Here is an 11,759-nt window from a genome sequence, read left to right on the forward strand (position 1 = left end):
GTTTAGTCATTGGGTGAAACGTTTTGATGGTTCGAGTCCATCCAGAGGTGCCTCAAAAGAAAGGCCTGGTGATCTATTTCCAAAAAATCATGTATTGAAAGTCCTATGGAGCACATTTCTACCCTGACACACATAGGGTTACTATGAGTTGTTACCAACTTGACAGAAGGAGGTTTGGTTTGGTTTTGGATAGGCCTCAGGGTCAAGCTGAGATGATCTAGAATTTGGGGAGAATCCGCAAGAAGGCTTACTCAAAAAATACTCCTTCTCGTGCCTGTTGTGTTTAATGTATTTTAAAATGCTTTCTAGGCTTAGAGTCTTCTAAAATAATACAAACAAGAAGGAGATGTTTGCATGTCTGGTGGAATGTGGCCTAGGACAGATGTCTTAGGGAGCACCCAAAAGGATAGACAGAAGCTAAAAGGAAACTAGCAAGATGACCAAGACATCAGTCTTCAGTTAATAAGGGACGTTGTTGTGAACTGGGAGGCCCTGGGTGGTACAAATGCTTAACACTTTACCTTGGGCTGCTAATCAAAATGTTGGAGGTTCCAGTTCAACCAGAGTCACCTTGAAAGAAAGGCCTGGCAATCCACTACTGAAAAATCAGCCATAGGAAACCTTATGGAGCACAGTTGTTCTCTGGCACACAAGGGGTCTCCACGAGTTGGAATCAACTCAACAGTAGCTGGTAAGGTTGAGAACTGCCTAGTTTCTCTTAGCCGCCACATCTCCCCTTTACACCCATCACTTCATCTCTCCTTTTAGTTTCAGAGGAAGAGACGTCCAGGAACCCTTCTGGCTCCTGAAAATTTTTGGTCCTATAAACTCAACATTCCTTTCAGAAGTTTATCTTGTGCCTTTTGCAACTTTCCCTCTTCAGTAAATATGCTAAAATATCATGAGGTCTATCTTATATGTTTGTTTCACCTGTGCATAAATGGCTACATTGATTACCCTCCCTGTTGTGCAAGCCTTGAGAAATTCCTTCCCATAGTGACCCTGGGCTTGGCCATAGTGCTTGCTTTGCTCAGTGGGTTAATAGCAAACATGACACAAGTAGAGTCTTGAAAAGGGATACCTTGTGACCACCACCCCATGTGAACAAATGCAGGTTAGCCATTTGGAGGGTGAGAGCTCAACGGCCTAGATACCTCCTTTGCCCCTGCCAAGAGAAAGACAGCCAGCCAAGCAAGAAATATGTGAGTGAGACCATGGACCATCAGCTAACCACCAATGCATGGGTGAACCCAGACAACACTACATGGTGCAGAGATGTGCCATCCCAACTGAAACCACACACTCATGAACAAATAAATGGTTCCTTTGAGCCACTAAATTTTGGCATGGTTTGTTATACAACATAAATCTGTGATTAGCTATATAACCCCTCTAGCTACTGTTGTAATTATTTTCTTCCATTCAATGTCAAATATTTTATTTCCTACCCAATACTTATCTGACACATAATTATATAAGTGTACTATGTGATAGGGACTGTGCTAAGCAATAATGCATAGAATAGTAAGCAATAACAGACATAGGAACTGTCTTTATGGAACAAAGAAAATAATGATAGCTAAAATTTATTGAGCGTTTTCTATGTACCATATTCCATGTTAATCTTTTAGCATAGGTTAGTTCATACACCAACTCTATTACTGCCCCCATTTTACAGATGAGGGGACATTAAGATATTTGCTTTAAGTCACAATAAGTGATGAAATTCAGATCTTATTCCAGCACTTGTGCTCTGGACCATTATAATTTAGTTTAAGAACAGATATAAACAAACCTAGGAATTGAGTCAGCTCTGACAGTAATTTATGCGTCAATGAAGACAATGCAAGTCTCCTTTCTTTACTTTTAAGGGTCTGTCTAGCTACCTTTTTACTATGATCCAAAATAAAAAGTCTTTAATCTGAGTCCAGTTCCTTGCCACTTACACCTTGCTTCATATCTTGTTCATTAGTATCTGTCCTCCTCTATGGGGAAACTAAATTCTTTTTTTTTTATTATTATTATTATACTTTAGATGATGAAGGTTTCCTAAGCAAACTCGTTTCTTTTTTTTTTTATTATTGTGCTTTAAGTGAAAGTTTATAAATCAACTCCGTCTCTCATACAGAAATTTACATACATCTTGCTATATAATCCTAGTTGCTCTCCCCTAATGAGACAGCACACTCCTTCTCTTCACCCTCTATTTCTGTGTCCATTAGGCCAACTTCTGTCCCCCTGTGCCTTCTCATCTCCCCTCCAGACAGGAGCTGCCCACATAGTCTCATGTGTCTATTTGATCCAAGAAGCTCACTCTTCACCAGTATCATTTTCTATCATATACTCCAGTACAATCCCTGTCTGAAGAGTTGGCTTTGGGATTGGTTCCTGTCTTGGGCTAACAGATGGTCTAGGGACCATGTTCTCCTAGGTCCTTCTAGTCTCAGTCAGACCATTAAGTCTGGTCTTTTTATGAGAATTTGAGGTCTGCATCCCACTGGTCTCCTGCTCCCTCAGGGGTTCTTTCTTGTATTCCCTGTCAGGGCAGTCATCGATTGTAGCCGGGCACCATCTAGTTCTTCTGGTCTCAGGCTGATGGAGTCTCTGATTTATGTCACCCTTCCTGTCTCTTGGTCTCATAATTACCTTGTGTCTTTGGTGTTCTTCATTCTCCTTTGCTCCAGGTGGGTTGAGACCAATTGATGCATCTTAAATTGCTGCTTGCTAGCATTTAAGACCCTAGATGCCACTCTTCAAAGTGGAATGCAGAATGTTTTCTAAATAAATTTTATTATGCCAGTTGACTTAGATGTCCCCTGAAACCATGGTCCCCAAACTACCGCCTCTGTTACGCTGTCCTTTGAAGCATCTGGTTTATTCAGGAAACTTCTTTGCTTTTTGTTGAGTCCAGTTGTGCTGATCTCGCCTGTATTGTGTGTTGTCTTTCCCTTCTGCTAAAGTCATTCTTATCTACTATCTAATTAGTGAATACTCCTCTCTCTCCCTCCCCCCCACTCTCGTAACCATCAAAGAATATTTTCTTCTCTGTTTAAACTATTTCTTGATTTCTTATAATAGGGGTCTCATACAATATTTGTCCTTTTGCAATTGACTAATTTCACTCAGCATAATGCCTTCCAGATTCCTCCATGTTATGACATGTTTCACAGATTCGTCATTGTTCTTTATGGATGCATAGTATTCCATTGTGTGAATATATGATAATTTATTTATCCATTCATGCGTTGATGGGCACCTTGGTTGCTTCTATCTTTTTGCTATTGTAAACAGTGCTGCAGTGAACATGGGTGTGCATATATCTGTTCATGTAAAGGCTCTTATTTCTCTAGCATATATTCCAAGGAGTGGGATTACTGGATCATTAGGTAGTTCTATTTCTAGCTTTTTAAGGATGCGCCAAATCAATTTCCAAAGTGGTTGTACCATTTTACAATCCCACCAGCAGTGTGTAAGTGTTCCAATCTCTCCACAACCTCCCCAACATTTACTGTTTTGTGCTTTTTGGATTGATGCCAGTCTTTTTGAAGTGAGATGGAATCTCATTTCCTCATGTGTCTGTTAGCTACCTGAATGTCTTCGTTAGTGAAGTGTCTGTTCATATCTTTTGCCCGTTTTTTAATTGGGTTATTTGTCTTTCTATAGCTGAGTTTTTACAGTATCATGTAGATTTTAGAGATCAGATGCTGATTGGAAATGTCATAGCTAAAAACTTTTTCCCAATCTAATCTTTTCACTCTTTTGGTGAAGTCTTTGGATGAGCATAGATGTTTGACTTTTGGGAGCTCTCAGTTATCTAGTTTCTCTTCTGCATTGTTAGTAATGTTTTGTATACTGTTTATGCCATGTATTAGGGCTCCTAGCATTGTCCCTATTTTTTCATCCATGATCTTCATAGTTTCAGATTTTATATTTAGGTCATTCATCAATTTAGAGTTAGTTTTTGTGCATGGTATGAGTTATGGGTCTTGTTTCTTTTTTTATAGATACATATTTTTTATCCAGTATTGCCAGCACCATTTCTTAAAGAGACTGTTTTTTTTACATTTGACTGACTTTGTGCCTTTGTCAAATACCAGCTGCTTATTCGACGGCACTGGGTTTTATATGTGGATGGATTTCTGTTTGGATTCTCAATTCTGTTCCATTGGTCTATGTATCTGTTGTACCAGTACAAGGCTGTTTTGACTACTGTGGCAGTGTAACAGGTTCTAAAATCAGGTAGTGTGAGGCCTCCCACTTTGTTCTACTTTTTCAGTAATGCTTATCTGTGGCCCCTTTCCCTTCCATATGAAGTTGGTGATTTTTGTTTCTCCATCTCATTAAAAAATGCCTTTGGTTTTGGAAACTTTCCAGCCCATTTTAGGGAATAAGCCAATACCAAAGAAGATGCAGGCAAATCGACATTATGAATATAAAACACGAGCTCTACCACTCACACTTTCTTTTCTAAGCCTAAAAAATGTCTCTATGCTGGAGTTGCATTCTTGGTCATCCAAGTAAATAGAGTCAGTGACTAAAGTTTTATAAGATTAAAAAAAAAGCAAACATAACTTTCAAAATTACAGGAAGGCTTGAACAAGTTTTATGCATCTTAACAGAAAGCAGCATTCATTTTATAATAATTATATTTGAGAAACACGATGAAATATATGAAATAAATAATATGCACTTTTAAAGGTGGCAAAAGTTGTATAATGGCAGATACTTATTCATAAGCCCAACGGGGGGGAGGGGAGAGAGCAGAAGGAGGAAAGACAAAAAAGCAGGGACTTATTTTTTGCATACCTTCTCTGCACCTTCCGAGCACCCCAGTGCTGGACAGATAAGACAAGGATTTAAGGGTCATCTGAGCAGATTTGTCAAAACAGAATCTACAGTCTCTGGAAGGGTGACCTGAGGCTAAAACAAACAGCTCTTTTTGAGGTCCTTTCCCCAAACACAAAGTAGTGTTGTTCAGAGAGCCCTGCAAGAAATAAATGTGTGAAATGTTTCAATGCTGTGTATGTTGCAATGAGTTTTTACTAAATTAGTAGCAACAGGCTTCTGGATTTAAGGAAGTTACTGGTAACAGACTTGCTCTCCTGCTATAAACAACTAGAAAACTGGACAAGCTGTATTAAACAGCAGCTTTTGGATGTTGGACAACAGAACGGTGCATTATGGAGACTGCCCAAGAGGAGCCCTGGTAGTGGTTAAGACCTTGGCTGCTAACCAAAAGGTTGGCAGTTCAGATACACCAGCCACTCCTTGGAAACCCAATGGGGCAGTTACACTCTGTCATATATATCACTATGAGTGAGAATCAACTTGACAGCAAAGGGTTTGGTTTTTGCCAAGAGTGCTGTCCTGGGCCCCTTGTCTTGAGCTGAAGCGTCCCCATCTTACAGCACTCTCAGACAGGGACCCATTTTCTGCAAGATTTCCAGGAGGCAAATGACTGAAGACATGGAGGGATGTGACATTTCCCAGGAAGCCTTTACTCTAAGACACAGGAACCAAGACAGGACATCCATGAGTGAGGACTGGGAAGACGAACACCCCAGAATATAGGGCTCACCCAGAGGCTGACTGGCACCTGCTCTCAAACCTAGAAAGCCCCAGGCACGGCTGTCAGGCTGACCATCCCCTCACTTATCCTTTAGAGTTCTCAGGGACTTGAGAGCCTGGGTCTAAGAAGGGTACCTCAAGTCAGTAGATGCAGGAGTCTCAGACTCTGATAGATATCAAGCTGATGATCCTGAATGAGGATGATGGAAGGACCCAGACAGAATAGTGGTGTCCCATAGAGACTCATCTCTACTGTCACTCCTTCGAGGTCCTGAAGAACTGTGGACAGATATGCATCACCCGGATTCCAAATCATGGTGCCATGAAGGTGTGGACCTTGATCAGAGAGGATCTTCAGGTAAGTAGAGGGTAGGTTTTCAGAACTGATCGGGTGTCATGGTGAGGACCCTGACTGAAGAATGAGGGAACCATCCACCCCAGAACAGAGAAGGCCCCACAAAGTCCCTTCGCCCGCTGCTGTCTGAGTTGGGTTGCAAAGCTCAGAGCTGTCAGACTAAGCACTACCTCATTTCCTTCCCAGAAATGGCCATGCAGCGATTGTCTCAGATCCTCGGTACATTGCATTTGGCCCTAGTTCTGCAGGAGGACACCTAGGCCCTAATAGGAGGCAGGATAAAGATCCTTCCTGCTATAAAGGGATCCACAAAACCAAGGACTACTCATAGAGTCCCACCCCTGTTCACAGCTCTGTGAGGTTCCTGCAAAGCTGTCAGCCTGAAGCGCCCCTTTATTTCCTCCTGTAGGGTTTCTATGTGGCAAGGGCTTAGGTCTAATGGGGGGTGGGAGGGAGAGCACTCTTGCTCCTCTAGAGTGAACAGACCTAGGACCTAAGAGGAGTCAAAGTGAAGACCGCATGTGTTTTGAGGGGGCCCATATCAAGAGAAGGACCCCTATAGGGCTGAGTCCCTGTTTTGATCCTGGAAAGCACCAGGCAGAGTTATCAGCCTGAAGTGCCCCCTCATTTCAGCACTAAGGGTGTCAGGGACGGAAGGGGTGGCCCCTGTTGTGCGCAGGGTGGAGTCTTGTCCCTAACAACAGTAAGGTGTGGACCGTGAGTGCTAAAGGGGTGACTTACCCCCAAAAGAGGGTCTTCTCAGAGCACTGACCCAGCCGGCACATTTGTGAAGCCCCAAGCAAGGGTTGCTTGAGGAACTCCCTTACTGTCCCCTCTAGTGTCTCTGCGAGGTGAGGGTTTTGTTCTCAGCCTGCAACTCAGGTTTATACCAGAAGAATCCCCAGGCTCTGATAGGTATCATGGTGAGGACCCTGAGTGAACACAAAGGGACCACCCAAGTCTGCATAGTGGGTCTTCAGAGGTCCCGCCCTTGCTGTCGGCCCTTGGAGGCCCCCCCAACAGCCTTGGCCCTTAGAGGGCCCCCTCTAGCCTTGGCCAGATGTGAGGTATGGTTACGTCCTGTTTTCCACACAGGAAGTGCTAGAAAGTTGCCGCCCCTGATCTGAGGGTCGCGGCTCATCATCGGAGGAGGGTGGAGTCTCAGGACTGGTCAGGAGTCCAGGTTAGGACCCTAAATGTGACCTAAGAGAAGCACCTAACCTAGAACAGAGGAGGTACCCCCGAGTCTCTCTCTCAACTGCCAGCCTCGAGGCCACCAGGCCCACTCCGGTATGGAGAGTCTTGGGGATGGGTGGGCCTTGGTCCAAGGAAGTGCCCCAGTTCTCAAGAGGGAGGAAACCTAGAACCTAACTGGAGGTGAGGCGAGGACCCTTAGTGCGAATGACAAGGCCTCCCTGCAAATGAGGGGCTGCCCACAACCCACACCTGCTCTCAGCTCTGGGAGTCCCCAGGCAGGGGTAGCCAGATGTGCAGCACCCCGACTTCCCTCTAGGGAGGTGAGGGCCTTAGTCTGAGCCAGAAATCCCACCCCTGGTTTCAGGTGGACTCATGTTAGTAGAGGGAGAAATACCAGGTCCTACCTGGAATCAAGGTCAGATCACTGACTGAGGAATGAAGGGGTCACAGATTGAGGACTCTGGGGTCAGGTAGCTCCTGCTACCCTGGCCAATGCTAGGATTCCCAAAACAGCCTGCAAAGGATGTGGCTCACTCTGACTTTCAACTCTGAGGTCTCAGGAAGGTGTAGTCTTTAGTCTGAGGGATGTGGCCTCATGACAGCAAAGGATGGGGTCCCAGGAATGGTACACAGTGCAGGGAAGACATGATTGAGGTACTGGGACAACTCAACCAAAATGGGGAGGATTGCAGTGGGCTCTGCTAATGCCATGAGCTCTGGAAGCCCAGGACAAATCTGGCAAGTTCAGGGGACTCGACATCTGCATGGACTGTCTGAGGGAAATGAGTGCCGTAGTTTAAGCCCCAAATCAGGAGATAGAGGGGTCCCAGAAACTGGTGGGAGTCAAGGTAAAAATCCCGTAAAGACAATAAGGAATTAACCCTCTTCTCCCCTCCCCCAAGAAGGGAGGAGGAGGCAGCAAAGCCTCCTATTGCTATTGGCCCAAGGGAGCCACTGTCAGAGATGTCAGGCTGAGGTGCCCCCTGGTTTGTTCGTAGGGACAGATGGTCTCAGGGACATGAAGTCCTTGGACTAATGGAGAGGCTTATTCAGCAGAGGCAGGAGACTTGGTCCCTAGTAGGAGTTAAGGTGAGGATACATATTTATGATGAGGAGACTCCTCCCGGCAATGAGGGGGAAATGAAGAGCTCCAGCACTGCTTTCGGACCTGAAGGATCTGGGTATGGTGACGTAGTGAGTTGCGCTCACTAACTCCCAGGGCATCTCAGGGAGGTGAGGGACATGGTGAAAGGGGGCAGCCATGGTGAGAACCTGGTGGAGGACTGAGGCCTCCAAGGAACCCCAGTCAGAACGGGCCCCAATGTGCTGTCATCACTGAGACAACCTGCCAGGAGTGGTGGCTGAGCTGCTCCTTTAGTTCCTGCTTGTGAGTCCCAGAGGGATTTGAGGTGTCAAGTTAGAGTAGCATAGGGGATGTGCCCTGGCCCTGCCAGCAGGTGAAATGATGGCCCTAAGAGTGAACTTAGAAGAACCCCAAATAACCCAATACAGGGTCCTTAGTGCCAGGCCCTGCTTTCACCCCCATAAGCCCTAAGCAGGGCTGGCAATCTACAATCTAATCCTTCCTCTAATTTCCACTACAGTGTCCTCACCAGGACAATAGGAGCCTTGTGGGGTCCTAGAGCAGTGCCCTCCAAGAATCCTGCAAAGGCGGCATTTGTTAAAGCCAAGGAAGCATCTCTCTGCTGCAGGGGTGCACAGCCTCTCAGCCTCCCTCTTCAGGTGGGCCCACATCACCTGCCCTCCTTCCACACTCCTGCCTACTGTCCTTGAGCAGAGTCATCATGCCTCGTGGTCAGAAGAGTAAGCTCCATGCCCGTAAGAAACATTGCCAGGCCCGAGGTGACACCCACAATGTCGAGGGTTCTCAACCACTGCAGCAGAGGAGGAAGGGTCCCCATCCTCTTCTTCTCCTCCTTTTGGGGGGTCTCCCCAGAGCTCCCCTGCTGCTGGCATTCCCCAGGGGCCTCAGAGCATCCTGCCCATCGCCACTGCTGCTGCTGGTGCTTCGGGCACAAGAGCTGCTGGAGGGGCCGAGGGCCAAGATGAGGGAGGTCCAAGTTCCTCTGCGGCCCCAGCCCCCACTGAGAGGTCTCAAAGAGACCCCGTAACCCGGAGGGTGAGCATGTTGTTGCAGTTCCTGCTGTACAAGTATAAAATGAAAGAGCCCATTACGAAGGCAGAAATGATGAAGATCATCAACAAAAGGTACAAGGAGCACTTCCCTGACATCCTGAGGAGAGCCTCTGTGCACCTGGAGGTGGTCTTTGGGCTTGACCTGAAGGAAGTCGACTCCAAAGGTCAATTCTATGCCCTTGTCAGCCAATTGGAGATCACCAAGGAAGAGAATTTTATTGGTGGCAGGGGGTTTCCCAAGAATGGGCTCCTGATGCCTCTCCTGGGCATGATCTACAGGAATGGCAACCGGGCCACCAAGGAAGAGATGTGGGAATTCCTGAATGTGCTGGGGGTCTACGATGGGAAGAGGCACTTCATGTTTGGGGAGCCCAGGAAGCTCATCACCAAAGATTTGGTGCAGGAAAAGTACCTGGATTACCGGCAGGTGCCCAACAGTGATCCTCCATGCTACGAATTCCTGTGGGGTCCCAGAGCCCACACTCAAGCCAGCAAGAAAAAGTCCTGGAGTTTTTGGCCAAGATCAGTGCTACCGACTCCAGTGCCTTCCAAGCCGTGTATGAAGAAATTGGGAGATTGAAGAAGAGAGAGCTGCAGGCAGAGAATGGGCCGGGGCTGGTCCTAATGCTGGGGCAAGGGCCCCTTTCAGGGTGAAGTCCAGCATGTCCTCCCACCTCTAGTGAAGTCTGATGGAGATTTTTCACTTAGTTGTTGAAAATGGCTGTTAACCTTCTAATTAGTGGAGGCTAGGTGGGGCTGAAGGGAGCACATGTATGTCTTCTTGTGTTTCTGTTATAGTTGAGTGACTTGTAGATTTAGCTCATTTTTTCAAATGTTTATATTGAGTATTTATTTAGATTCAAAATCTATATTCACTCTCATACATTTATTACTGTTTTTCAGATTTAGGAGTGAGAGTCTTTGTGTTTTGTAAAACAAATGGAAAATCCTTGAATCTTTTTTCGTGATCTAGAACCAGTTAACATGGCATCAGAATAGGGATATCCTTGAAAATGTTAAAGAGTCTGCAAGGAGCAGTTGGGATCACAAGGTAGAGGCAGAAATATGTAAAAGTTGGTCAACTCCTGGTTTCCCTTATTCCTTTTGGTAAAAGTAAAATATACATGTGCCTGGATTCGTTTAGCTTATTCAAAGATATGGGAGAAAATAAATCGTGATGATTTCCACCTCTTGTTCACTGGTTCTTATTTTCCCCGAAGACTAATTGAGCATCTTCTCTTTGGAAGGCTTCATGCTAGTACTGGGAATCTTTATGCAAAGCACCGCAGCCCCTGTCCATAGATTTAAAGTCTAAGAGCAGCTATGAAATAAGGAGAAGGTTGAGACACTCTCCAAGACCTAAGGACTAGTACAAAAGGAATGAGCACGTCAGGGTTCCCTCTGGTATAAATGCCCTGAGGGAGGTCAGTTTTGTGCCTTGGGACACTCTGATCTCTCATGGTGGGGGTGGGGGGATAGTGCTGGGGAGTGGATTTTCACATTCGGCTACATGGAGTGGACAAGGGTAGGGGGTGGGTAAAGTGGGTGGGGTGAGGTGGGGGGAGTCCAGATGAGGCTGTGGTGGGGGGTGAACAGGACCAGACACTCCCATGATGTGCATCAGGCTGGAGAGGCTGAGCCTGGAAAGGAAATCAGCTCTTCCCAGTTACTCTGGGATTGGGGGTTACCCAGAGAGGATTTCCCGCCTGGGTCAGGACTGGAAGGTACCCTGTGCTCTTGTTCTGGTGCACTTGAACACGTGCACTGACTGGGTATGTTATGCACAGTGTGTCCAGGGAGTTCCTGAGAAATAGAGAGCTATTCTTTTGTGCAAGGAAGCCCCTGTTAGTAGCCTTTTGTGTTGAGCTGGGGAAGCCAGAGCCCAAGCCATTGAAGGGACTTTAGAATTAGGTTACCTTGAGTGTCATTTGGCAAACTGCAAGTAAAGACTAGACTTTTTGCAGTGGTGATGTGAAAGAAAATTGGGGTGACTTAGAAGGAAGTGCAGCTGGGTGGGTGAGTTGCTGGTCCTTCACAATAATTTCAGGAGTTTTCTGTTGCATTAAACTGAGGCAGTCTGCTCCACACCCACATTAAATACCATACTGCCTAATATGGATTGAATTGTCCTCCCCCCACCCCCCTCCACACCAAATAGTTGTTGTAATTCCTAACCCTATTCCTGTGGTTATAATCCCATTTGGAAATTGCTTTTCTTTGTCATGTTAAAGGCACAGCATTAGTGTAGGGCCTGTCTTAAGTCAACCCACCAGTGGCTCCACAGGAAAGAGATGTGGCCCTCTTCCTCCATAAAGATTGCAGCCTTGGAAAACCTTTCTGGCAGTTCTGCTTCATCCTGTACGATCTGAATCAAACCAATGGCTGTGGGTTTAGTGTTTTTGTGGGGTTTTTACTTTTTTTGCCGGGGGATTATTAAGTCAATCTCTGTGAAGATAGAATAGAGCTGATTGATCAAGCAGTG

The 11,759-nt window shown here is 45.9% G+C and overlaps 1 pseudogene; it reads left to right on the plus strand.

Annotated features, from left to right (window-relative positions):
- Window positions 1-5,890: 5,890 nt before the first annotated feature.
- Window positions 5,891-9,931, plus strand: LOC135228930 (melanoma-associated antigen B4-like; annotated as a pseudogene).
- The last annotated feature ends 1,828 nt before the right edge of the window (window positions 9,932-11,759 follow it).

This window comes from Loxodonta africana, chromosome X, assembly GCF_030014295.1.
Source record: "Loxodonta africana isolate mLoxAfr1 chromosome X, mLoxAfr1.hap2, whole genome shotgun sequence".
Taxonomy (NCBI): Eukaryota; Metazoa; Chordata; class Mammalia; order Proboscidea; family Elephantidae; genus Loxodonta; species Loxodonta africana.